The sequence below is a fragment of the Lissotriton helveticus genome, chromosome 8 (genome assembly GCF_964261635.1).
Source record: "Lissotriton helveticus chromosome 8, aLisHel1.1, whole genome shotgun sequence".
Classification (NCBI taxonomy): domain Eukaryota; kingdom Metazoa; phylum Chordata; class Amphibia; order Caudata; family Salamandridae; genus Lissotriton; species Lissotriton helveticus.
In genome coordinates, this window is record NC_136069.1 from 1,235,683,234 (window position 1) to 1,235,709,583 (window position 26,350).

Consider the following 26,350-nt stretch of genomic DNA (forward strand, 5'->3'; position numbering starts at 1 on the left):
CGCCACCACCGACGACATCCCCGCCCTCCTCGACCAGGGCCAAACAGCAGCCCTCTTCCTCCAGGACCTCTCAGCTGCATTCAACACCATCTCCCTCCACACACTAGCAACCAGACTACCAAATGCCACCATCTGAGGAAAGGCCCTTGACTGGATATACTCATTTCTCACAGGCCGAACTCAGCGAGAGAGACTCCCGCCTTTCATCTGAGAACCAACAGCGACCAGATGTGGTGTGCCTCAGGGATCCTCCCTCAGCCCCTCTTCAACATTTACATTGCCCCCTGGCAACCATTGTCAGAAACCACAGGCTCAACATAATCACCAAAGAACCCAATATCACCAGGCACAACTTCCAAGAAGAGATTTAGGCCATGGATGAAGAGGAGCTGCCTGTAACTCAACACTGAGAAAATGGAAGTCCTCAGCCCTGGCTCCACCCCTTCCACCTTGGACAACACCTGGTGGCCCCCACCCTCGGAACCCCACACCCAGATCGACCATGCACAAAACCTCTGCATCATACTAGACTCAGCGCTCACGATGAACCACCAGATAAACACCATAGCCTTGACATGCTTCAACACCCTCAGCATACTTTGAAAAACGTTCAGATGGATCCCACCCATATCCAGAAAAATTGTCATGCATGCCCTCATCACCAGCAAACTGGACTATGGCAACGCTCTCTATGGTGGAATCAACAAGAAACTACTTCACCAGCTCCAGACCGTCCGGAATGCTGCAGCCAGATTAGTCCTAGACATACCCCGCCACCACCACATCACCCAACACCTCTGCAATCTCCACTGGCCCCCCACTGAAAGAGGACTAACCTTTAATCTCCTCACCCACGCTTACAAGGCCCTCCACAACATCGGACTAGCATACCCAAAGACCGCCTATCCTTCCACGCACCCAAGAGACACCTCCGATCGGCTAACCTCTCGCTGGCTGCCATCCCATGTAACTACAAGACCAGAACGGGAGGGAAGTATTTCTCCTACCTCCAGCTAAGGCCTGGACCAACCTCCCCCTCCACTTCCAGCAAAGCCCCACACTGCCCCAGATCAAATAAGACCTTAAGACTTGGATTTCGTATGACCCCAGCACGCTACGGAGTCACCACCCCCCCTTAGCACCTTGAGACCCTTGAGGGTGAGTAGTTGTGCTTTATAAACCCCTGATTTATTGACTATTCTTCTTAGGTTTAGTAGCAATTTCAGTAATTTAAACCTGAGCTCAACCCTCCTAGCTATGGCATGAGACAGTGAGAAAATGTGTAAACATTTAGAAGAACCAAAACAGTTACAAAGTCAAAGAAAAAATAACACAATAGAATCTCCACTCCAGTTTATAACAATAGAGTAGATTTTAATTAACAATATGACACCAGAATGACAAACATCCAACTAGCGGAACTGAAGATATAAATTTTTTATGTTTTAAATGAAAATAGTGCTAAAAAGTCTGAAGCACTAGCTTCATGCAACTGATTTCATATGACTGGGACCAGGGTGAGGTTTAAGGCTGACTGTGGATCAGATACACAGGTTGGTTTGATCCCGGTGGGGAAGTTACCTTCAGACTTAGAACATTTTCAGGAAGGTAGAGTCCTTCTGTGAGCAGGACTGCAGGCTGGATCTGAAGACGGGCTCATTGATGCCCGGTAGATGAAGGAAAAGGTCTCAGTGAAGCCATCTTTGAAGGAGGGAAAATCTCATAGTGGGAAAAAGCCATTACTTAGGAGGTCGTCAACAGCGATAGTCGATCGTATGGTATCAGGCCCAGAGACATTTTCTACCTTTGGGCTTATACTGTTTTCTGGAAGTTAGATTCCTTTGGCGGGAAAAGTCTACAGACTGTTTAGGGTTTGATGTCATCTCATGCCAGTTGCCCTCTGGCCAGCTGGAGAGGTGTGGCGCCGTGGCCAGGGCAACTGACGCTGGAATCTGGGGATCAGGGTTCGATCCCCGGCTCCGGCGGCAGGTTAGCCCAGCACCATGCGACTCTGGGCAATAGCTTGCTTAATCTTCCCGACGGCCCCCCAGCGCCTAGAGACCCTAACGGGTGATTGTGCGCTATACAAATGTGGATTATTATTATTATTATTATTATTCAGATTTGCTGCTGCAGAAAAGATCGAAGTGAGAACTATGGCAAAGTACTCCCACCCTTGGCAGTTGGCCAGGCTGGTTAGTTTTGGTCTGTTGTTACTTCTCCAAGAAAAGCATTTGAAAACGTTTATATGTCCCAGGTTTTAGGAGTACACACTGACACAAATCTAAGGTTTCAGGATTTCAGTAACAGTAGTTGGGGTCAGGGCGCACTCCAACAGAAGCCACCAGAAGAAAATGGTCAGCTGGGTTCTTCTAAGAAAGCGGGTTTCTTGCAGCTTTTCTGTCCCTGAAGTTTAATAGGTGCTCAGCCATCTAACCAGTGGAGCCCTGGGTACAATTGGGCACAGGTCCAGCTCTTAGGGTTCTCCTTAAAGGTCTCAACAGCAGGTACATACCTTTTTCCATCTGTAGTGTTCTGAAGAGGGTGTCCAGGAGTGGCACATTTAAGCCTGGCACTACCCTGAGGGTGGGGAAGACTCTTGGTCCATCCCTATTCAGTAGAGAAATCGTTTCCAGGGGTAACCCTACCTGCCTTTGCAGCAACGTCTGTGTGCCATATTGCAAACAATTCCACAATGCCCCTAAACACCTAAACCCAAGATGGCAGAGCCTTTTTTCTCATGTGTAGAGATCCGAAGACTTGTGGCGAGGGAAATGAGCAACCCCTCCTCCCTGGTGGCTCAGCTGATTCTGTGGGCAGCTCCTATACTGCTGGGCCTGGTGTCTGACTGGTTATGGAACAAAGGAAGAGGGCAGGCTCAGGTGTTAGCTGCATCTGCCTGTGACATAATAGGCCTCTTTGAAATTAATTAGGTTCATGGGCACTGTTCAGATGGTGAATGTATCAGATGAACAGAACACCTCCCCACACCCATGGTCTTTGTCTCAGCTCTAGGGCAAGTTCACACCTCATCAATGAGATATTCAGCTTCTTGTTGGCAGTTGGAATCTCATACAAATGGGCTTCTAGAAGCTTTAGGCAGTCAAAAGGTGGCTTTTTAAAAGTACCTTTTGTAAAATATTTAGTACAAACTCACCTTTACCAATGAATTGGGTTTGTTATAAATATTTGAAAACATCCAAGATTGAACTTTTTAGTTGGTTCCTAGACAAAGATAACTTTATTTATTTTTAATATTGCCTTCCAGTGTGTTCCTACAGAACAGTTTACCCTGCTACAGAGAACATAGCTTTTGGGCGCTTTAACTGAAAGGAGATATGTTAAATTAAACCTTTCCATGTCCCACTTTTAAATACCTTAAAAGGCAGGGTGCATGGAGGGTTTATGCCTGTTAAAAGGGTTATTTTGGCATGTCAAATTTGTAGGTTTAACCTGCACAGCCAGATTACTAGTAGTGGGCCTACATTCATGTTTTGCACTGTCACCATAGTAGTGGTGCAATGTGTACTTCAGTCCACTTGTGACATTTAACTTACAGGCCCTGAGGATACTTTGAACTATATACTAGGGACGTATAGGTAGGTTAACTATGCCAATTAGGTGTACAGCCAATTTTAACATGTTACCGGTCAAGGCACACACACTGAGCACTGGACAGCATAGTCCCAGTGTGTGGAGTTAAAAAACCAGCAATAAAATCTAGCAAAAAGTGGGGGCGAGCACGCAAAAGGGGATATTTTCTTACAACCCTATAGTCCCACTACGATTGATAAGTAAAGCCGAGGGCCAAAGCATGTTATTGTAAAGAATTACATCACATTACCATGGTTATTGTTTCCTGTTTGCACCCTTAATAAAAAAAAGGACTGTTATGTGCAGTTTTTTTTCCATTGTGTGTGTTAGCATCAAAAACGTTTCCTTTTTAAACTAAAGTACTGACTGGACGATGGTCTTCGCCTGCTGTAATTTGCTAGGCTGAGGGTCAAGTGCTAAAGGCATTTACTGGGTGCTCAGTTTTTGGCTCAATAGAAAGGTCAGGCCTTAGGACACCACTGGTAAAAGGCTTTGATAAGTAGAATCTCAGTCTAGTATTCACTGACTGCCCTGGCTCTCACAGTGCTGTAGAGCATCAGACGGTTTTACAACTCAGACTTTCTCCATCTCTTTAGTATTGTGTGTGTATTGTCTTAGTATTGTGTGTGTGTGTCAGAGTATAGGAAAGACATTTTTAGTTGATGTGGAGCAATATGATGAATCCGCAAAAAGCTGCACAAAAACAGTACATCCACATTCAGTTCTTCTTGGCAGGTTTCATGTAGATCCATCAAGCAGGGATAAGAAAAAAAGGGTGTTCCCATTTTAATTCCCATATGGTCTTTTACTCTTCGATACAGAAAAAAAACCAGAACGGAATACACCAAATTTGGCATGAATGCATAAATGTACTCTCAGATTGTGCTTTTATTTTGGTGTAAAACCATTCAGCAGTTTCCAAGAGTTTAGCATTTGAAAAGGTGCTCAGGTTGGGCATGAAGAAGCTACATTTTAGTGATATCTGGACAGCTTGTGGAACTTCCATGGTTTTCCTGAGTCAAGGAAGATTTGACACTTCATTAAAAAAAATAAACACAGCTCTAAACTAGTGAGTTTTTTTGTCCCTGCATGAATTGTGGTTTGATGAATCCAACTCAAATACTTTGCATTTCCATAGCATTCTGATTGGATCACAAAAGCAGTCCAGTTTGTGATATTTTTTTTGTGATATTTGTGAGGTTATTTGTAGAGGGCGACGTTCGCTCCGGAGGGAGCATCTTGGCGCTGAAGATCCTGGGTGACCAGTCCTAGAGTAGAAGTCCTAGAGTAGATGGGAGGTTAGATGGCTGCTTTGGAATAATCATCAGAGAGGTTGAAAATCCAGGTCTTTAAGACAGTTGCAGCTGTCATTACCACCACAGTGCATTCAGGACTGTGTGTGAACTCCATTTCAGTGGAGACTCAAACACAAACATCTTCACACACTGTCTCTATGGGGACTTGGACATCCCAATAATCACATACTATCTTTGTGGGGACTTGTGCTACTTGATCACATACTACCTGTGTGAGCATTAACACACACCATCCAAATGCAGCAATGACATACCACCTCTGTGGGCATCTTCACACACAATTCCAATGCAGCTATTAACATTACATGCATTCCTAGGGAGATGTGGTATAATAGCTACTTTGACACTAATGCAAGCAAATATTCAAACTCCAGATTCCACTTGACCATATCACTTGAATCCATCTGTTAATTTCTTTATGCCTTGGTTCCCTTATCACCTATGATTTTGAGCACTAAGCAAACGATTAAATACATTTTTGTGTGCCAATCTGTAATCATTATATATGATGTTTACAGACACATTATTAGCATACTCCATATTTTGTATATCTCTTGGATATGTGCAGCAACCAATATTTGAATAGATGGTGATGTTATTGGCGCATATTGTTAATTGTATTGTATTGTATTGTATCTGTGCTTATATAGCACGACTGCCACCCTACGGGTATCCTGGCGCTCAGATATAATAACACATGATCAGCATGATGACGAGCAGAGAGATGGAACATACGGATCAGACTTTCGGGAAGAGCCAAGTTTTCAGGCTCTTCCTGAATTCAATTAGAGTGTCAGACTGTCTGATCCTTTGTGTCAGCTCATTCCACAGCTGAGCTCCTACCACACTGAAGGCCCTCCCTCCCATCCGTGAGCGTTTAAATCTTGTGGTTGCTAGTAAGCTAGCACCAGAGGACCGGAGCTGTCTCTGCGGAAGGTACCAAGAAAACCTTTCTTGTAAAGGGATTGGGCCCATCTCGTGTGATTATTATTATTATTATTATGCGTTCTTATATAGCGCTCGATTACCCGTAGGCATCTCGGCGCTTGCCTTGGGAACCCGTCCTGGCTTCCTTAAGGTGAAAGCCAGGCATCCCGCCGCGGGGGGGCCGTAGTGGAGATTAAGCGGGCTAATGCCCAGAGCTGCAGAGTGTGAACCCGTGATTCAAGTAGGCACCGAAACGAGAATTATCGAGTCCGTGGATATTTGGGCTCAAGACCCTGCCGCGTTGGGAATTGAACCCTGGTCCCGGGTCTGACCTCTGCTTCAGGGTCTGCCTCCTCTAACCAGTGAGCCACACTTCTCCACTGACAGAGTGATTTAAAGAGAACCCTTTCCTTGATTGGTAACCAATGGAGCTCTCTCAGGGCACGAGTAGAGGACGTGTTAGGCCGCAGATTCAGCACCAGTTTTGCCGCAGCGGACTGAACTCTTTGCAACCCCTGAAAGATGAAGGAGTCCCTAAATGCAAGGAGTTGCAATAGTTCAGCCTGCTCATCACTGTGCTGCTTACTACCAAGGAGCGCAGATCCTTTGGTTGGATTGGAAGTATCCGACAAAGCAGACGTAACAGGCCAAAGCACACGCTAGCTGTCTTATTTGCCTGAGACTCCATCTGGAGGTTCTTATCCATTAGGACCCAGAGATTCCGTACCGTACTGGCCGGAGTCAGTGGATCCTCCTCGGGGGTAAGCCTAAACTCCATCGGGGTATACGAGGACAGCCTCACCGGTGCGCAGTATAGCACCACCGTCTTCCCTCCATTGAACTGCAAAGAGTTCCTCCGCAGCCAATCTGCGGTCCGACGCATGCACTCTTGGAAGCGGTCTATGAAGACTGCCTGTTTTCCTTCCAAGTAGAAAGCCAGCTGCGTATCGTCCGCGTAGTTGACCAAGTCAACCCCAAACAATTTAATAATAGGGAAGAGCGGCTGCAGATAGACATTAAAAAGGATGGGACTAATGGCAGAGCCCTGTGGGACCCCATAGGCAATGGGTGACTTACAGGATGTAAAAGGTGCCATGGTGACTGTCTGTTCTCTCCCTGTTAAGTAGGACCGTAGCCAATGCAAAGCCCGTCCCTTCACGCCTATTCTCTCCAGTCTCTCCAGAAGGATTGAGTGACTCACTGTGTCGAATGCGGCCAACATATCTAGGAGCACCAAAACTGTGCCATTCCCGTTGTCGGCCCGCATTCGTAGATTGTCCATCATGGTCGACAAAGCTGACTCCGTCCCTTGTCCAGGCCGAAACCCAAACTGGTCCTTATCCAGCAAAAGATGTTCCTCCAAAAAGCCGGATAACGATTTGCTCACAACCTTTTCCAAGATTTTAACTGGAAATGGGAGCAGAGAGATTGGTCGAAAATTAGCCGGGTTTTTCAGTTCCAAGGTGGGCTTCTTTATCAGGGGTGTTACCACTGCCTTCTTCCATCCCGCCGGGACGGTACCTTCTACTAGGGACTGATTACAAATCTGGCGAAGCCAAAAGAATGTCATTTGGCCATAAGTCTTCCATACTTTCTGTGGTAGAGGGTCAAGTGGGGATCCTGAAGATATAGTTTGCACCATGGTGTTAAAAGCAGGGGCAGTAAGTGCCTGGAAGCTATCCAGAGTATATAGCTGACACGGAGTCCCTTCCCTCTCCTGTAGATCATGAAATGGGCGACAGTATTATTCTCCACAAATGAGCTGACAATCTTCCCCACTTTATCCAGGAAGTGCAAAGCTATTTTATCGCAGAATTCCAGGGAGGCCACCACTTTATTACTCAAACAGGTTGGAGCCGAGATATCCTTGACTATCTTAAACAATTCATTTGTCCCGTTAGAGGCATTTAGGATAGAATTGGCATAAAAATGTGCCTTACATTCTAAGATCCGTAACTTGTACTTGGCCTGTGCCGACCTCAGCTTATCCCCCTCTAAATATCTCTTGCTCTATTTTCTTTCAGCCTTTTTACATAACAGGCGTAGATGTTTCAATTCATCATTATACCATGGTGCTGAGATTTTATTCCTAGTTCTGATTTTTTTTATCGGAATTAACTGATCCAGAGCATCCTTGATATATTCCTGGTAAATATTGTAATTCTCCTCTACCATGGTAGAGGCGCAGAAGAGACCATCAGTTGGCGGTGTTAGTTGGACACCCGACCTGCCTAGTTTCGCCCATTCCCTACCTACCCGATAGACCACTGGCTTATTGGATTGGTCCCTCAGGCCAGGTGTTGTAATTCGAAAATGAACTAAATAATGGTCTGTCCAGTGTTGAGGTAAAATATTCAGTACCTCCGTATCTGTACCATTAGCAAATAGCACGTCAAGAATGTGTCCTCCCCGATGGGTCGGGAAATTGACTAATTGTTGAAGGCTAAAGTTAGCGCAGGTGTGATTCAGGTCTCTCAAATGATTACCCAGGGTAGCGTTCTCCCGCAGGTTAAAATCACCCAGGATGATCATTCTGGAGTGCACCAAGGAAAGATTGGTAAGTGTGTCTAGCAAGGATTGATACTGAGTGACACTCACTGGGGGTCTGTAGCAGACCAAACCCCTGAATTGGCTGCCTTTGGGGTCCTGCAACGAGAATCCCATAAGTTCCATCCCATCTACCTCATCGACTTTTAGAGGGGCAAAATTCAGCTCCTCTCTATATATCACTCCAACCCCTCCTTCTCTACCCTCTGTTCTAGGATTGTGCAGAATTTTAAACCCCGCTGGGCAGGCAAGTCCTATTTCTACCACGGACTCGGCTCTGATCCAAGTTTCTGTTAAGAACAATACATCCAAATTCATGTCTTCCATCAGCATGGAAATTTCCGCATGGTGCTTAACCAGCGACCAACTATTAATCAGTCCGCAACGTGTTGTTCCTAGCAATTCTTGCTTCCTTCGCAGAGAATCCCTGATAGGTGATGTCAGGGTCTGCCCTCTTCCCTAGTTCCAATAGCTGTTTCCTCGTATAAACGAAGCGGTGTCCATCGCTCAAACGTGCAGCGTGACTAGCACTAGGCACGTCCGAGGTGCGGACGGGCGCAGACGGGCTTGCCTCTGGCAAGCCTCCGGCGCGCCATCGGTGCACCCGCTGCGCGCGCGCGCTGCATACTTCCATTGCCCAAGGTTACATAGGCAAGCAGGCGTGTCCCCCCTTTGCACTAGTGCTTCACCAAAATGGCGCCCCACAGTGGCAAGTCCTCACCCAAGATGGCGCTAGTCAAAGTGGGCAACAGCCACAGATCCCGCTCAAGCAGCAGGTGTGTAAATTCTTTTAAAGTGCCGGTATGCGGAAATAAAATGACCAAAGATTTTTAATAAAAGCACACAATTTAAAAACTCAATCTGCGAGATGGGATTTTCATGTTACAAGCGTTCCCAGCGTCAGCTAACCTAGCGCGATCGCTCCAGTGTCCCCTCTCAGCTCAACACCAAGAGTGGTCAAGCGCTATCATATCTTTATCGATTGCACACTTGCATTGCCCAAGGTTATATAGGCAAGCAGGCGTGTCCCCCCTCGCCACTAGTGCGCTCACCAAAATGGTGCCCCACAGTGGCAAGTCCTCACCCAAGATGGCGCTAGTCAAAGTGAGCAACAGCCACAGATAAAATAAATATTTAGCCAGGTGCCTTTGCCTGTTTTCAATCACAAATGCTAATTATGAGTAGGTCCTCACAAGGATGGTAGCAGGTGTTCAAGTCCCCTCAAGGATGGTACAGTGCACACAATTAAATAACAATATATTTGCAGATTTGAAGCAGGATCCTGTATCATGATTTTTTTCTTAAAATGTTCTGTTATTAGTATACTTTAAAATGATTGGGAATGGTTGGTCCCCACAAGGCAGGTATTCGCACATAGTCCCCACAAGGATGGTAACACGTGTATGTGTGTGTGACAACAGTTGATAGAGGAAAATCAAAAACAAACCATGCAATAGATTCCTTTGATCACCCGACTTTGAGCAAAAGTTTCAAAGAGGCAGGTTCAGTCCCTTTCTTGTAATCTTACATTGAAAAATCTCCCAAAAAGTAATGAAAACAAAATGTATTTACAGAATAAAATTTTGTCGTTAAGTACCATGTCTGGTGTAAAGTACCCAGAAATGGTACGCAATTCAAAAAACCCACTCCCCAAGATCAAAATTAAAAGATGCACTCACATTCATTAAACAGTGAAGACATATTCATTTTAGAGAAATGTGAAAACACACTTACAGTTGCAGCGGAGCACCAGTGGTATTATTTAAAGCAAAGGCGAATGTCAATCCAATCCAAATAAAAATGTAAAAAAATGTTTGCAAAGAAATGACTGTAAGAGAGCAAAACCAGAAACTTTAAATGTGTCCAAGCAAAAGAATTACAACAAATGACATTTAATAATATTATATGCTTAACAAGATCAGAAAATAATAGAAGTATAGTACATTGTTTTTTCAAGTAATGTATTACTAATATAATTATTACTGACCTAAATATTTAGGAAATTGTATACCTACAAAACAAAATTGCATACTAACTTGCAATGTAGTTATCAATGATGTAGTGAGTTCCATGCTATATTAGACTTGATGTAGTTGTAAGCCGCTGGAAGGCAGCCAATGTAATGGGAGTGCTTCCTTCCATGGCCATATATGGGACGTGCAATTTAGAGTAATAAAGAAAGACTCTCTGTTAGATATGGCAACTGCCATCTGATCAATGAAAACATAAAAATGTCACCCAGAATATGGGTAGGACAAATTATGAATGATTTTTGTGGATGAAGAGCAAAATTAGGTTGATAATGTGGAGAAAGAATTTGTATTATATGTGAGTTATGATATCCCTACTAAATAGCGTGCCCCCAAATTTGTAGTACGATTAGATGATAAGAAAGCACTTTATAAAATAAGGCAAAATGGTTTGAACAGGAGCCTGTTGGGTTCGTGGTAACTTTATTTCTTGGATTAGGGGAATGAGTGAAACTTTAGATGGGACAAAGAAAACCTTGTACAGAATCCTCAATGCTAAGTTAAATTGCCGGGTCAACGTTTGCTCAGCCCTTCATCCTTTTGAGGTTGATTGAGCAATAACCAGTGTGCCTACTGGAAACACTTAGACACTAAGGAATGAAGCATTACATAAACAAAATGCATGAATGTTGTTACAAACAGCTTCCTAACATTTAGTTTCCATGTGAAGCAAGGCAAAAAACACGGATCCCCATTCTTCAATTTGTTTTTATGCTTCTCCTTCAGGCTTTTGATGATTTTTCTGCAAAACAAAATATTTTAAATGCTAGGGAAGTGTGGTCTGACAGCGCTGGTTATTGCTGATTGCATGATGCTGATGGTTAACTGGGTTCAGGGACCTACTAAAACATATTTTTCCTGGGCTGTAGCCAAGGGATACCACATTCGAGGTGCTCATTTCTTGATGTTTTCAGACATCTGCTGCTTCTGCCTTTGCTTCGTCAATTCTGCCTGTGCATGGAGCTCACAGGCTATACGTGTGTGTGTGTGTGTGTGTGCGTGTGTATGTGTGTGTGGTGCGTGTGTGTGGGTATATATGACCCACACTACGAGGACCAGATTGGTTCTCGTAGTGTGGGTAACTTCTGACTGCAACAGACAAACACTGTCTTTGTATGGATACGTGCTCTGTGAGAGTGTATGAGAGTATGCAGTGTGTTTACGTAGTTACAAGAGGGTGTATCAAAACACTAAAAGTGCAGTTGTTTTGACTTGGTCCACTTTATACTCTACCCTAGTGTTAAAGTGCACTTGGAGTTAGAACAGTAAATACACACTTCATTACAGTCAATGGCCATTGAGAGTGAGTGAGAGTGTGTGTGTGTGTGTGTGTGTGCGTGGGTGTGTGTGTGTGTAATTTTCATAGTTCCAACGTAAACTAAATACAAGATGTAGCTGTTTACATAAAGAAAGTTGACATACTCCATTATAAAAAAGGTTGCCGCCAACATACCTCTAATACAGAAAATTGGCAACGACGGATGTTAAATGAGTGATAGTTCTTTTGTAAGAATGTCTGTACATGAAAGCTCTATGTAACTAGAGAACTGTTTCACTGCCCATTTTAGCTCCGTTGACTTAATTATTGGCCAATGAGGTCAATGAGATCTTTGCTGAATAACCTAATGGACAGTTTTGTGAGATGTTACTGAGGCAATGAAGTCTCCGTAAACAGAGTAGTAATTTGCTGACATAGATTTGAGCCTTTCAGATATGTGTGACCTAATGGATAATACCAATTTCAGATGCTAGTGTATGCAGAGTATATGCAGTCTAGGGCAGTCATTCTTAACCTGTGGTTAGGGACCTCTGGGGGTCTGCAAAGCCTACTCAGGGAGTTCGCAACTGCTCAGAAAATTAAATAATATTAACAGACTAATAAAGTGTATATAAATAAAGAAGCACAATGTAAAATTGACATTTGTAAATGTTCTGTAAATGTGAAGGCATTTGAAATTGTAGACTGAAAATTAAGTTGGTGTCCTTAGATTGACATACAGGAGCAGTGCCAGTGTGTCAAAGAGAATATAGTGTGTACAAAGGGTGGCCTCAATTGAATCTACAAAGGCGCCAACCTCCTCATTAAAGTAAAACATTTCTGGATGGCTTCCAGATTTACCTGAGTGAGTTGTCTGTAACACTTAGTCTGGTTTCTGAAGGCCAGCATGTAGCTATATACATCCTGGGGAGGTTTACTGGGAGCTTTCTCCCAGCCTTCTTTCACCAGACTCAGAGGTCCTCTTACAGGATGGCCGTACAGCAGTTCAAAGGGACTGAACCCTAAGGACTTCTGGGACACCTCTCTGTAAGCAAACAAAAGGCATGGTAAGAGGACATCCCACTTACGCCTCATGGGTTCACCAAGACCCATAATCATGCCCTTCAGGGTCCGGTTGAATCTCTCAACCAGCCCATTACCTTCGTGGTGGTAAGGAGTATTTGTGAGTTAATTAAATAAAACAGTACATCATTTGTGTATTTGTTTGATCTGTGCTAGTTTTTATATATTTTGTGTTGCGGTTCAAATCATCGAAAATGCTTAAGCCAGGGTCCCCGGCTACCAGTAATGACTCATTGGGGATCTCTGTATTGTGATAATAATTCAGTGGGGGTCTCCAGGTTCTAGTTATGATCAAGTGAGGGTCCACAGAAGTAAAAAGGCTAATAACCACTTGTCTAGAGGATACCGTTGCTGTCCAAAAGCAAGTACCTACAATATTTGTAAAACATAATGGATAAATCCTGTATAAAAGAGTTTAGCCTCTAAGATCTCTGCAACCTGAGGGACAGGTTTTCTGTTAAAATCCTGAAAATTATTTGCAATGCGTCTATGTCTGATGTCTGACCCTGTACATTTCAGTAATTTTCTGATGCCCAACCCTATGTAATCTCTATAAAGAGAGATGGTTGTGTGAGTCTAAAAGATATGTGTATTTTAAGTGGTTGCCTTGATGTCTGAGCCTGTAAGATGTGTGTAGCTTCTTTATGATACCTTAATCTCAGAATCCTGGAAAACTGAAATATAAGTTTGCTGCCTGACAGCTTTTCTCTGGCACCTGGATACCCCACGATGTGAGTCTCGCCCTCTACAAATATTGATTGATTGATTTATGGTGCCAATGGTGCTCCCAAGTGAAGTCCATCCACTCCTGCCTTTGTCAGTCCAGTGCTGGAACGTTTCCACCAGTCACACCCTGGGGCATTCTATTCCAGCAAAACGTGTAGACTTGTTTTCTCCAGCCTATTCTCTTTTTGGCGAAGCCATCAAAAAGCTCAGAAAACGATTATTAAGCGACCTTTAATTAAATGTAAATGTGCCCCTAATTTAGGGAGCTGCAGCAAAGCAATAACATGTCCGCTAAACCACTCATACACATCAAAATCTGATGTTCTAACAGACTAAAATGCCAATACTTTAAATTGGAGCTCAAGACAAGCTACATTTTATAATTGAAGATGGCTTATTCCTAACTGGGCCTTAATTTTAGAACAACAGGTTCCAGGAAACTTTAAAATTCTCTGCCAAGACAAACACAATCAGTATCTTTATTTCCCAAGCCAAAATGTTTAAAACCACAAATAAGAGACGAAATTGAAAAAATAAGCCTGCTGCCTCTCTAACCAGAAGCAGTATAAATCATCTAGAGCAACTGCCAAAGGTGACTGTGAATTATATCTGTAGAGCTGTCCGACGTTTAATCAAAAACTAATATTTGACAATAATTGCCCCAGAAAGACCAGTTATTAAAACTGATAAGAAAAAAATGGCAAACATAAAACTGCCAAACCAAAATCAGACAAGTAGATATAGCTTGGGGATGACACTACATGAATGAAGGAACTGAATTACATGGCGATGTCAGCAGAATAAAATAAAAAAACACAAACCACCCGAACAATAATACTACACAAATTGGATCCTTCCCTGCAGGCTCCAATGTTGTTACAGAAATTTGCAAATCAAATTCAATGCCGAAGTAAACTCCAGAACAAGCTACAATAAAACCACCTCCCCGACAGGCTGGTGGGATAAGTCACTGTCTGGACACGTTTTTTGGCTATTTGGTGGCCTGTAATATGGTCTCCAGGACGGATTTTACTGTTAATTTCCCTGGTATTAAACTAAACATTGCCCATACTCTAAATCAGCCCCCTAGTTTTTACACTTATATTATACAACGTAAAATACTTTAATGGGAAACCAATCTTTTTTTTAACCGGCTGCAAAATTCCATGGGCAGAATGAAAATATGACAGACAGCTCTACGAGCCAATACATGAAGTGGACTCATTCAAACAACCAATAGCTGAAGAGGCACTACCCAATGCCCTTTTCCTAATGTTGTAAGGTATGCTATATGGTGATTCTTGTATGTGTACTGGGTGCATTAGATAATACCAGAGAGTAAAATATTGAAAATACTGAAATGATCATGTAGTTTTTATGACCTTCTTTATTGACACAATTCAAAGTTTAGCTCAAACTTCATTTGCAAATTCTCACTTCTCCGCAATAAACTGCAAAGAACCTATAACTGTGATGTGCTGTATCTTCTTGTCCATGTTGTCAAGCTTTACAGTGTTTATTTCTTTAGACTTTTCTGAGTGAAAACTAGCGCCATTCAAAGATGAGCCAGAAGAAAGATCAATTACCCGACTGTGCCGACCTTTCCACCTTGACAAATTGACTGACAGACTGTTCAATTGGCAACTAATTGTATTGTTGAAGCCTTCTCTGCTACATTGCACCCCTGGCTGTTTAAGTCTAATTTTATAGAACCTAATATTTCTGTCTCTGAACGCGGGCCTTGCAGCCGAGTTCCATCCCGAGTTTCTCATCAGAAAGCCTCTGCTTTGTACGCCGAGCACCTCTGTGTTTGGGTGTGACATGGGCGCCATATTGTTTTCTGACAGACAAGCTTGTAACTTCCTCTCGCGCCCATGTAAAACCCGCGAAACATTATCAGGAATGCCTTTTTTTATTGGTAAAGACGTAATTTTGTTTTTAGGAAAATAATTGTACATTATTCATGATAGATTTACGTTCCACTGTATCAGAAAATTTTCTTTTTTCTTGAATATAGATGAATGTGTGACTTGTTTGTACACACCGACCACACAGCAAATATTGCATTGAACAAAAGTACCCCATGTATAGAGATTTCAACTGGCAGTTGTTTGTCCTTCAACACGATAGTTAAGATACAAAAATACATCTATGCATATATAAAGTCAAGGTATAACTGTCGTTTATATTTGATTTGCATTCTAGTGCTCCTAAAAGGTGCAGGGCTAGTAGCTATAATAATATATATTGATTTTAGTACACCTCATATTTCACTTCCTCCTATTATAGGCTTTATAAATAACAGGTGGTACTGTTCCCAAATGCATTAGTATTCAATCATGTGATTTACCCCCAAAAGGTAGGTCTAAGGATTCAAATTGGTGACACCCGGTGACAGTGCATCTAAGCAACGACCAGGCACCTCAGACAACCATCCATTCATCTGTACTGTGTGTTTTCATTGCACAAACTTCCTCACACACTTCTACCAATGTGCCCAAACACCGGTATTTGGTGGCAGGCTGGCAGAGGGGCTACTACTTCATAGGAGATTAATATTCTTAGTGTATTCTAGCCCCCCATGTACTGTTAACTTTTTAGTATAAGATCCCTTTAAAATCTCATCCTTGCGTTGTTGGTAAATGCTCACACGCCAGTCTCTAACACAAAGATGTCACATCTCTGGTTTTCTTACTAGAAAGAATGCATGTTTGTATTTAGGTGAGTAGGGTGTGCTGGCGATTAGCATCAACAAACAGAAGGTGGGAGTTTTCTGTTATTTACCAGAAGTGAATATCACCATCTGTAATATTACTATCCAAAATAGTATTTTAACCCAACACCAAGGGGAAATAGCTCTCATCTCAGAAATCATAACTTGTATCGTTCCTTGTATGATGTGAGGGGAAACATACTTATGAGAGTTCCACATAAAGTCAGCATTTCTTGATACCTTCTTTGTGTGAGTTCAGATGCCGGTCCATTCTTTCTATGAAAATGGTCTACCAACAAACGTCTTGCTTCCCCCACCACAGGAATGTTTGCACCAACTATTTGCATTTGGTAATCATCAGACTGTAAAAAGCTAGATTGTTTATCTTCCCTACCTAACATATCTTTCATTGTTTTATTGATTGGCTATTAATCCTTAGGGAGCTGGACAAGGATTCCAGACTACTGATGTTCCTCTGTTGCGATAAAAGGGGTTCTCTGAGGAAATACATTGAAAAATATAAATTTAAGTCAACAATACTATTAGTGTAATGGACAAGCCGTATCTTTTGGCTGGGAATGTTACTACAGAAAATAGTGCACACAATTCTTTGCAACAATCCCTCAGAACATCCATAGGTATATGTTTGTATATATATATTCAGTGAAAAAGCCAAAGGTTATAGGGACATTATAGTTAGCAAATAGAATTTTTTTTAAACATAGAAATCCACTGAAAAACCAAAGATTACAGGAACGATACAGTTCGGCTCAGATTTCACTTGTTCAAAACCATACAAATTCAACATTTAGAGTTGCCTGAGCTAACTATAATTTATGCCCCGCAATGCATTGCTTATGATCTCACATATTTCATCACTCATGACATGGTCAGTGACATCACTCATGACATCACTGATGACATCTCAAATTAAATCACTGATTCCCGGGGCCTTATATGGGTGTTCAAATTTAGTTTTTTGGCCCCTGGGAGGTGGCAGTCCCGGGGCCTGGGGGGTCCACATGGCCCCCTTGGCATATTATAGAATGTTGCCTCAGGGAGGTGGTGGTCCCTGGGTATTTCAAAGCCGAGGAGGGGGGCCCATGCCCCCCCCTCCATTGTTAGTAAAACGACCTGGGGAGGTGGTTGCCCCTGGGGCTCTTAGGAGCAGGAGGGGGTCCGCACGGCTCCCCTCCAATATTAAAATAAAACCCCAGGGAGGTGGTGGTCCCTAAGGCTAAAAACAAGCCTTGGAGGGGATCCTGTAAACCCCCACCTTTTAGTTTTAAATGCCTGTCTGCCCCAGGGACGTGGCCCACCAGGGGCTATAATGTAAACAAGCGCTAGAGACCGCACTTGCGTTAAAAAAACATTTGCTTTGGATTTGCAGCTCCGTCGTGATTTCATGACAATTTTTTTAAAGTGTTTTTTTGCCCTGGCAGGGTCCCTCTGGGACCCTAGTACCAGGGACAGGCGGTCAGGGTATTCCTACCCTTCCCCCTTTTCTTTTTGTTAACATTTCTTCTGAAGCAAAGTCTCAAGACTGCTGCCAACCCTTCCTGGTTGAACTGTTGGCAACCAATCAGATTTCAGCATGAGATCAGGAGGGTTTGTGGAGCCTTCGCGTCCCATGATATATACATTTGGATTTCTTTTAATTACTCTAAAACTACTAAACTGATTTACACCAAATAACAAAAAACATGATCTGTGGAACAAAATCTACTTCCTGCCAAATTTTGTGTAATTCTGTCCAGCGGTTCGGGCTATAGTCGTGTTGAAAAACACTATGGGAATTAATATGGGAAACACACTTTTTTTAACCCACCCCTTTTTCTTGGTCCCCGCTTGATGGATCGCCCCGAAACTTTCAATGCTCAACAAAACTCAATTTGACACCTTTTTGGGAACATTTTGTAAAGATTCGTCAAATGTTGCCATAAATATGGGCAACTCAAAAAAGCTTTTCCTAAGGAAACTAGAGGGCATATGTATGAAAATCCGTTTTTGCGATTCTCAAATAGCGAATTTTTGAGAATCGCTATTTGAGAATTACAAAACGGGATGTATTAAAAAATTCAAAATTTTTTTGCGATTTCTTAATATTCCTTAATTGCGATTAGCAAATTGCGAAATCGCAATTAAGGAATACCATCCCATTCATTCCTATGTGCCAGGAGGCCCATGGGAATGAATGGGAAGTCATGCTCAATTTGCAATTCGCAATTTGAGAATCGCAAATTGAGAATAATTTCAAGGGTGCAAGGGTGTCATAAGGACACCCTGATGCACCCCTGAAATGAACATGTGTGCGCATATGGTGCACATACATGCTCTAAGGGCATGTATGTGCGCCACATGGCACTTTGAAAAATGACAAAAAGTGCATTTTTGAAAGAAATAGCAAATTACCATCAACTTGAAGTTGGTGGTAATTTGCGGTTTCTTAAGGTGAAATCGCACAACTTGGGTGCTTGTTGCATAGCATTTAAGGAATCGCAATTTGCGATTCCTTAAATGCTTACGCAAAATTAAGGAATCGCAAATTTTGCGAATCCTCAATATTGCGATGCTATTTTCCTCATACATCGCGTTTTGGGAATTTTTAGTCACAAACGCTTTTTTGCGATTCGCAGCGTTTGTGTCTAAAAATCTGTTTCATACATATGCCCCCAGGTCCTAACTATAGTGGGTAATATATATATATATAATTCACTGAAAAAACCATAGGTTATAGACCATATATAGTTAGGAATTTGCATTTACAAAACCTTGAAAACACACTCAGTCTTCCATACATCCACTCATTCTTCAATATGTAAAACATATTTAAACTTTACAAAAACACACAGACACTAGATGATGTCATCAGTGATGTCATTTGAGATGTCATCAGTGATGTCATCAGTGATGTCATTTGAGATGTCATCAGTGATGTCATCAGTGATGTCACTGACCATGTCATGAATGATGTAATATGTGACATCATCAGCAGTGGATTGCGGGTGCGCGATATATAGTTAGTGCAACTAACTATATATGGAATTTCATTGGTTTTATGTCAATAAAATGTCCAGCTAACTATATATGGTCTCTAACCTATGGTTTTTTCAGTGAATTTTCAAGGTTTTGTAAATGCAAATTCCTAACTATATATGGTCTATAACCTATGGTTTTTTCAGTGAATTTCATTGGTTTTTTAAAAGCTAATATCCATAGCTGTAAAATATATTCTTTATTACGTGACGTATCACGTAGCCACGTGAGACACCTCATGACGCGTCGCATAACCGTGACGTATCGGCTCTGCAGCGCAAACAAAACCCGTAACGTAAGCGTGCCGGAGCACGCTTACAGATATATATTTTTTTTTTAACCTTAATTAGACAAAATCCACACGTGCACATATCTTGAGGCCTTGCAAAGGCACATCAAACAAACAGTCCCTACAATTTTGCCAAGTTTGCTGGAAATCTATTCCCTTAATTTTTTTTTTACTGTTTCTCTTGGTTTTCCCCTTGTTACGCTTACCGGGACGCTACCCGGTACGTGAACCGGACGCTCCAAAAACACAAGATGGCGGACTCCCGTTACGCTGCCGGTTAGCTGCCCGGTTTGCGTACCGGGAAGCGCCTCTACCGCGAAAAATCGCGGGGACTTTAATATCCCCCTCATCAATCCTAGGGGGTCAGGAGGGGTTTACCTTGCCCCCTTTCCTTCGTTTCCCCCTTCTTTTTTCACCACATCTTGTCTCTCGAACCTACCGAGAGACAAGATGGCGGCCGCTCCGGACTGTTTACAATGTTGACAGCTACGCTGCCGGTTAGCTGCCCGTTTCGCGTACCGGGACGCGCCTCTACGGCGTAAAATCGCAAAAAAAATTAATTTTTTATTTTTTGCCCCGCGGGGCACTTTAATATCCCCCTCATCAATCCTAGGGGGTCAGGAGTGGTCTACCTTGCCCCCTTTCCTTCATTTCCCCCTTCGTTTTTCACCACATCTTGTCTCTCGATCGTACCGAGAGACAAGATGGCGGCCGCTCCGGACTGTTTAGAATGTTGACAGACACCGGAGAGCCAATCAGCTTCGCTTCGCGAAGTTCCGTTACGCGTCAGGTACGCGAACCGGGGCGCTAACCGGAGCGCTGTCACAGATATATATATTTTTTTAAACGTTAATTTCTCAAAATCCACTGGAGCACATATATTGAGACATAGCAAAGGCACGTCGGGCAAACCATATCTACAATTTTGCCAAGTTTCATGTAAATCTATTCAGCCGTTCGAGCTAAAAGTGAGTCCAACCGCCCTATGGAAAAATGAATGGGAAAAACGCGTTTTGGGACCCCCCTTTTTTCTCGGCCCCCCCTTGACGAAACCCCCCCAAATTATTAGGGGCTGCTCGGAAACAAAATGTGCCATTTTCCTGAAAATTTCAGCCAATTCCGTCCACAAACGCCAAAGTTATTAGACATAGAATTTTCAGAAATCCCTTAGAGAAAAAATCCTAACTATATATACCCACTGGCTATCACCAGTAGGTAATATACATATATAAACATATATATATATAGGAATTCAGGGTCTAAAGGCACTCTGAACAAAAAAAGACAGTCTGCCCCATGGTTCTCCGATAAACTCAAAGAGCATCTAGCCGGCGTTAGACACCTGGAACGAAAATGGCGCCGGACGTATGCGAACGAAGCAAAAGAGGACTATAAAAATGCCAGGAGACTCTATCATTCTATGATTAAAAACGCAAAGAAAACCTACTTCACCTCCTGCATTGAAGCATCCAAAAACAAACATAAGGACATCTTTAAAATAGTCAACAGCTTCAACAAACCTAAAGCTCTATCACGAGAAATTCCACCGTCCCAGACCCTGTGCAATGACATCGCAAACTACTTTGCCCAAAAAATCGACACCCTCACGAAAGACTTCCCACAACCAGTCCAAAAAAACTTTGAGGCAGAGCCTGTCACCGATCCAGCCCATCCTTGGTGGACAAAGTTCAGCCATATTACGCTGGAAGAATCCCACCAAAGGATATTGGCCACCAAATCGGGTTCCCCGTTTGACCCCTGTCCTCCAACACTTCTGAGAACCATAATACACGAGGTCAACCCCTGCATTAATTCTATTATTAATGCGTCCCTGCAAACAGGGGATATTCCCTCTCAATGGAAACTGGCCGCAGTCAGACCACTACAGAAAAAAGTAATACCTGACCCTACGACACTGTCTAACCTGCGCCCCATCTCCCTCCTCCCCGCAATATGCAAAGTCACCGAATCCCTTGTTAACAAACAACTGATGGCCCACATAGAAAACAACAACTTATTACATCCGTGCCAAGCTGGTTTCAGGGCTCACCACTCCACTGAGTCAGCGCTACTATCATCAGCAGAAACCATTCGTGCTGCCTTAGATCAGGGAAAAATGGCTGTCCTGATCCTATTGGACCTCTCTGCGGCTTTCGACACGGTGTCACATGCTATCCTGTTACACCGCCTGACCAAAGCTGGCATAGCAGGAACCGTGTTCAAATGGCTCAAGAACTATCTGGAGCAGAGACGACAGGTTGTCATGCTAGGCAATTTCCGTTCTGAGGAGAAGCTCCTGACATCTGGGGTGCCGCAGGGCTCAAGCCTGAGCCCTACCCTTTTTAACCTTTATATGGTACCCTTACTGGAACTTATCTCCACCTTTAACATCAGTACTATTGCCTACGCTGATGACACCCAACTCGTGTTGACCCTTGACAAAAATCAAACTGACGCTGAACAAACTCTGAAAGAGTGCTTAACAGCAACCTTTAAGTGGATGACCCAAAATCATCTAAAATGTAACTCAGCCAAAACTGAGATTGTTCCTTTTGGCCTCAATAACTGTTTCTCCCCAAAGGACTGGTGGCCGGAAATGGTGGAAGCCCCCCCCAAGACAACTAATTCTGTTCGAAACCTGGGCATTAAGTTCGACAATACCCTCTCTTTCAGTTTACAAGCCAAAGAAGTAGCGGGGACTTGTTTCAGAACCATCAAAAGCCTCAGGAAATTCTTTGATTTCCTTCCTCTAAGTGCTAGGCGGACAGTGGCTGTAGCGCTTATAACGTCCAGACTGGACTATTGCAACAGTCTGTATGCAGGGCTGAATAAATCGGCCCTGCACAGACTGCAAATGGTCCAGCACGCAGCAGCCAGGCTTGTACTGAAACTACCCAGAAGGTCCTCAGCATCGGCAGCACTAGATGCACTGCACTGGCTCCCGGTGCATAAACGCATCCTCTTTAAGGTACTCACCATCACCTACAGAGCCTACCACAACCAAGGCCCGCTGTACTTGAGGAAGTACTTTAAAGCATATCAGCCGAAACGAACCCTCAGGTCATCTACCACTAACCAGCTTCAAATCCCCAGATTCAGGTTAACGACCAAAGGAGGAAAATCTCTTGCTGTCATCGGAGCAAAGGCCTGGAACAACCTCCCCTTGTCTCTACGCCATAACTCAACAGAACTTAGTTTCAGGAAAAACCTAAAAACCTGGATCTATTCCCTTTCAGAATCAGACTACAAAGCATTGGTATAATCATCACCCTGCACGCTCACTAAATCATCATTACCTCTCATCTCTATTAACCATCCTGGAATCGCAGCGCCAAGATACTCCTTGGAGTGGTAGTGCGCTATATAAGAACACAATCACAATCACAATCACAATCACATATAATCTGCATATCTATATAAATATAAATGCATGCATACATATACATATATGCATACATATGCATGTTATTTACATGAAAGTCTTAAAAACACTAATAAAAGCAAAGCTAAAAAGCCACCTCATTACAAACAGAATGGCTTTAACTTAAACGAGGGCGAGATCTATTGCATTTTCAATGCTTGTTTACTTTGGTTCTATCAAGAAGGCATTCAGATGTGTCACACATTTGCCATAAATTCTGAATGTTAGCACTCTAGTTGCTCATTAGATCACTGTAGTAAAGCTAGTGCTCACCAGGGAAGTCTGCTGCTAATCATGGTTTGCAGCCATTTTCCCGCATTTTTTATCCCGCAGACTTTCAGTCCGCATACCATTATCCCGCAAGGTCATTGACCTCGCATACCATTATCCCGCATTTTTTCAAAACGCATGTGCATTTATCGCGCATGCCTTTACAAAGAATTACGTTTTAAAGGCATGTATGGTAAATGCATTTGCGTTGTGAAAACCACGATGACGAGAGAGGTAAGTGGGTTTGTATTAATTTTTCCGTGGGTTAGTGATTGTGTAGTGTAGTGTAGTGTTGTGTAGTGTAGTGTTGTGTTAGGGTAGTGTAGAGTTGTGGTGGTTGTTTAGTGTAGGGTCATGCTGGGGGTACTGTTTTAGGGTTTAGGGTTGTGTTGTAGTGTTTGCGTAGTGTAGGGTCATGCTGGGGGTAGTGTTTTAGGGTTTAGGGTAGTGTTGTAGTGTTTGCGTAGTGTAGGGTCATGCTGGGGGTAGTGTTTTAGGGTTTAGGGTTGTGTTGTAGTGTTTGCGTAGTGTAGGGTCATGCTGGGGCTAGTGTTTTAGGGTTTAGGGTAGTGTTGTAGTGTTTGCGTAGTGTAGGGTCATGCTGGGCGTAGTGTTTTAGGGTTTAGGATAGTGTTGTAGTGTTTGCGTAGTGTAGGGTCATGCTGGGGGTAGTGTTTTAGGGTTTTGGGTAGTGTTGTAGTGTTTGCGTAGTGTAGGGTCATGCTGGGGTGTAGTATTTTAGGGTTTAGGGTAGTGTTGTAGTGTTTGCGTAGTGTAGGGTCATGCTGGGGGTAGTGTTTTAGGGTTTTGGGTAGTGTTGTAGTGTTTGCGTAGTGTAGGGTCATGCTGGGGGTAGTGTTTTAGGGTTTTGGGTAGTGTTGTAGTGTTTGCGTAGTGTAGGGTCATGCTGGGGTGTAGTGTTTTAGGGTTTTGGGTAGTGTTGTAGTGTTTGCGTAGTGTAGGGTCATGCTGGGGGTAGTGTTTTAGGGTTTTGGGTAGTGTTGTAGTGTTTGCGTAGTGTAGGGTCATGCTGGGGGTAGTGTTTTAGGGTTTTGGGTAGTGTTGTAGTGTTTGCGTAGTGTAGGGTCATGCTGGGGGTAGTGTTTTAGGGTTTTGGGTAGTGTTGTAGTGTTTGCGTAGTGTAGGGTCATGCTGGGGGTAGTGTTTTAGGGTTTAGGGTAATGTTGTAGTGTTTGCGTAGTGTAGGGTCATGCTGGGGGTAGTGTTTTAGGGTTTAGGGTAGTGTTGTAGTGTTTGCGTAGTGTAGGGTCATGCTGGGGGTAGTGTTTTAGGGTTTAGGGTAGTGTTGTAGTGTTTGCGTAGTGCAGGGTCATGCTGGGGTGTAGTGTTTTAGGGTTTTGGGTAGTGTTGTAGTGTTTGCGTAGTGTAGGGTCATGCTGGGGGTAGTGTTTTAGGGTTTAGGGTAGTGTTGTAGTGTTTGCGTAGTGTAGGGTCATGCTGGGGTGTAGTGTTTTAGGGTTTTGGGTAGTGTTGTAGTGTTTGCGTAGTGTAGGGTCATGCTGGGGGTAGTGTTTTAGGGTTTAGGGTTGTGTTGTAGTGTTTGCGTAGTGTAGGGTCATGCTGGGGGTAGTGTTTTAGGGTTTAGGGTTGTGTTGTAGTGTTTGTGTAGTGTAGGGTCATGCTGGGGGTAGTGTTTTAGGGTTTAGGGTAGTGTTGTAGTGTTTGCGTAGTGTAGGGTCATGCTGGGGTGTAGTGTTTTAGGGTTTTGGGTAGTGTTGTAGTGTTTGCGTAGTGTAGGGTCATGCTGGGGGTAGTGTTTTAGGGTTTAGGGTAGTGTTGTAGTGTTTGTGTAGTGTAGGGTCATGCTGGGGGTAGTGTTTTAGGGTTTAGGGTAGTGTTGTACTGTTTGTGTAGTGTAGGGTCATGCTGGGGGTAGTGTTTTAGGGTTTAGGGTAGTTTAGTTGTTTAGTGTATGCTAAAGGCATATTCGTTCTAAAAGTTTTCGTTATTTTAATTTGCGGCCTAATAGTACATGCGGGATTTTTTTTGCGGACTGATGGTATGCGGGATTTCGTCATATATTCGCTAATCATACTTTCTATGGCAAAATGAACCCCCTCATTTTGTTCCTTTTTAAATTAAATGTTTTAAGAGTTACCACTTTATTCCAATCAAGATGGCTTCAGGTGTGCCATACCTTTGTAATAAGTAGGACTGTTAGCACTCTAGTTGTTCTTTAGAACACTCTGGGACATTCTGTCATTGGGCTATAGTTGGGCTACATCTGGCTGATATTTGGGCTACATTTGTTTTTTTTTGTCTCTGGTGGCCATCTTTGGGCTACATTGGGCTACATTGGGCTACATTGGGCTACATTTGGGCTACATTTGGGCTCCAACATATATATAGCCCAATGTAGCCCAATATATATATTTCAAAGTTAATTTTCGTAAAAACCACTGGAGCCTATATCTTGAGACATAGCAAAGGCACATCGGGCTACCAGTCCCTACAATTATGCCAAGTTTGGTGTGAATCCATTAAGCCGTTCAGGCTAAAAGTGAGGCCAACCGCCCTATGGAAAATTGCATGGGAAAAACACGTTTTGGGACCCCCCTTTTTTCTCGGCCCCCCCTTGACGAAACCCCCCCAAATTTTCAGGGGCTGCTCAGAAACAAAATGTTCCATTTTCCTGACAATTTCAGCCAATTCTGTCCTCATACGCCAAAGTTATTCGACATAGAATTTTCAAAAATCCCATAGGAAAAAAATCCTAACTATATATACCTACTGGCTATCGCCAGTAGGTAATATATATATATATATATATATATATATATATATATATATATATATATATATATATATGAATGCTCGAAGGTGTCCACCTTTGAGTAGCACGCGAACAGCAGCTTGGTTTATGTATAGGTGAGGACGGGGATCCACTCGTAGACGCCGCTCCGTACGGGATCTGCCCGACGCGTTTCGAAGCTCCATATGCTTCTCTTCAGGGGCTTTAACGGAAGCGGTGTGCGCAACCGCCGACTCACTTCTCCATTTTATATATAACACACCCACCGAAGCTCAAATGAGACTGTGCATTCTGGGAAGTGTGGTCCGGGAAGCACACAATCAAGTCCTGAATGGACTCCACAAGTGGGCCCGTCCTCGATTCCAAG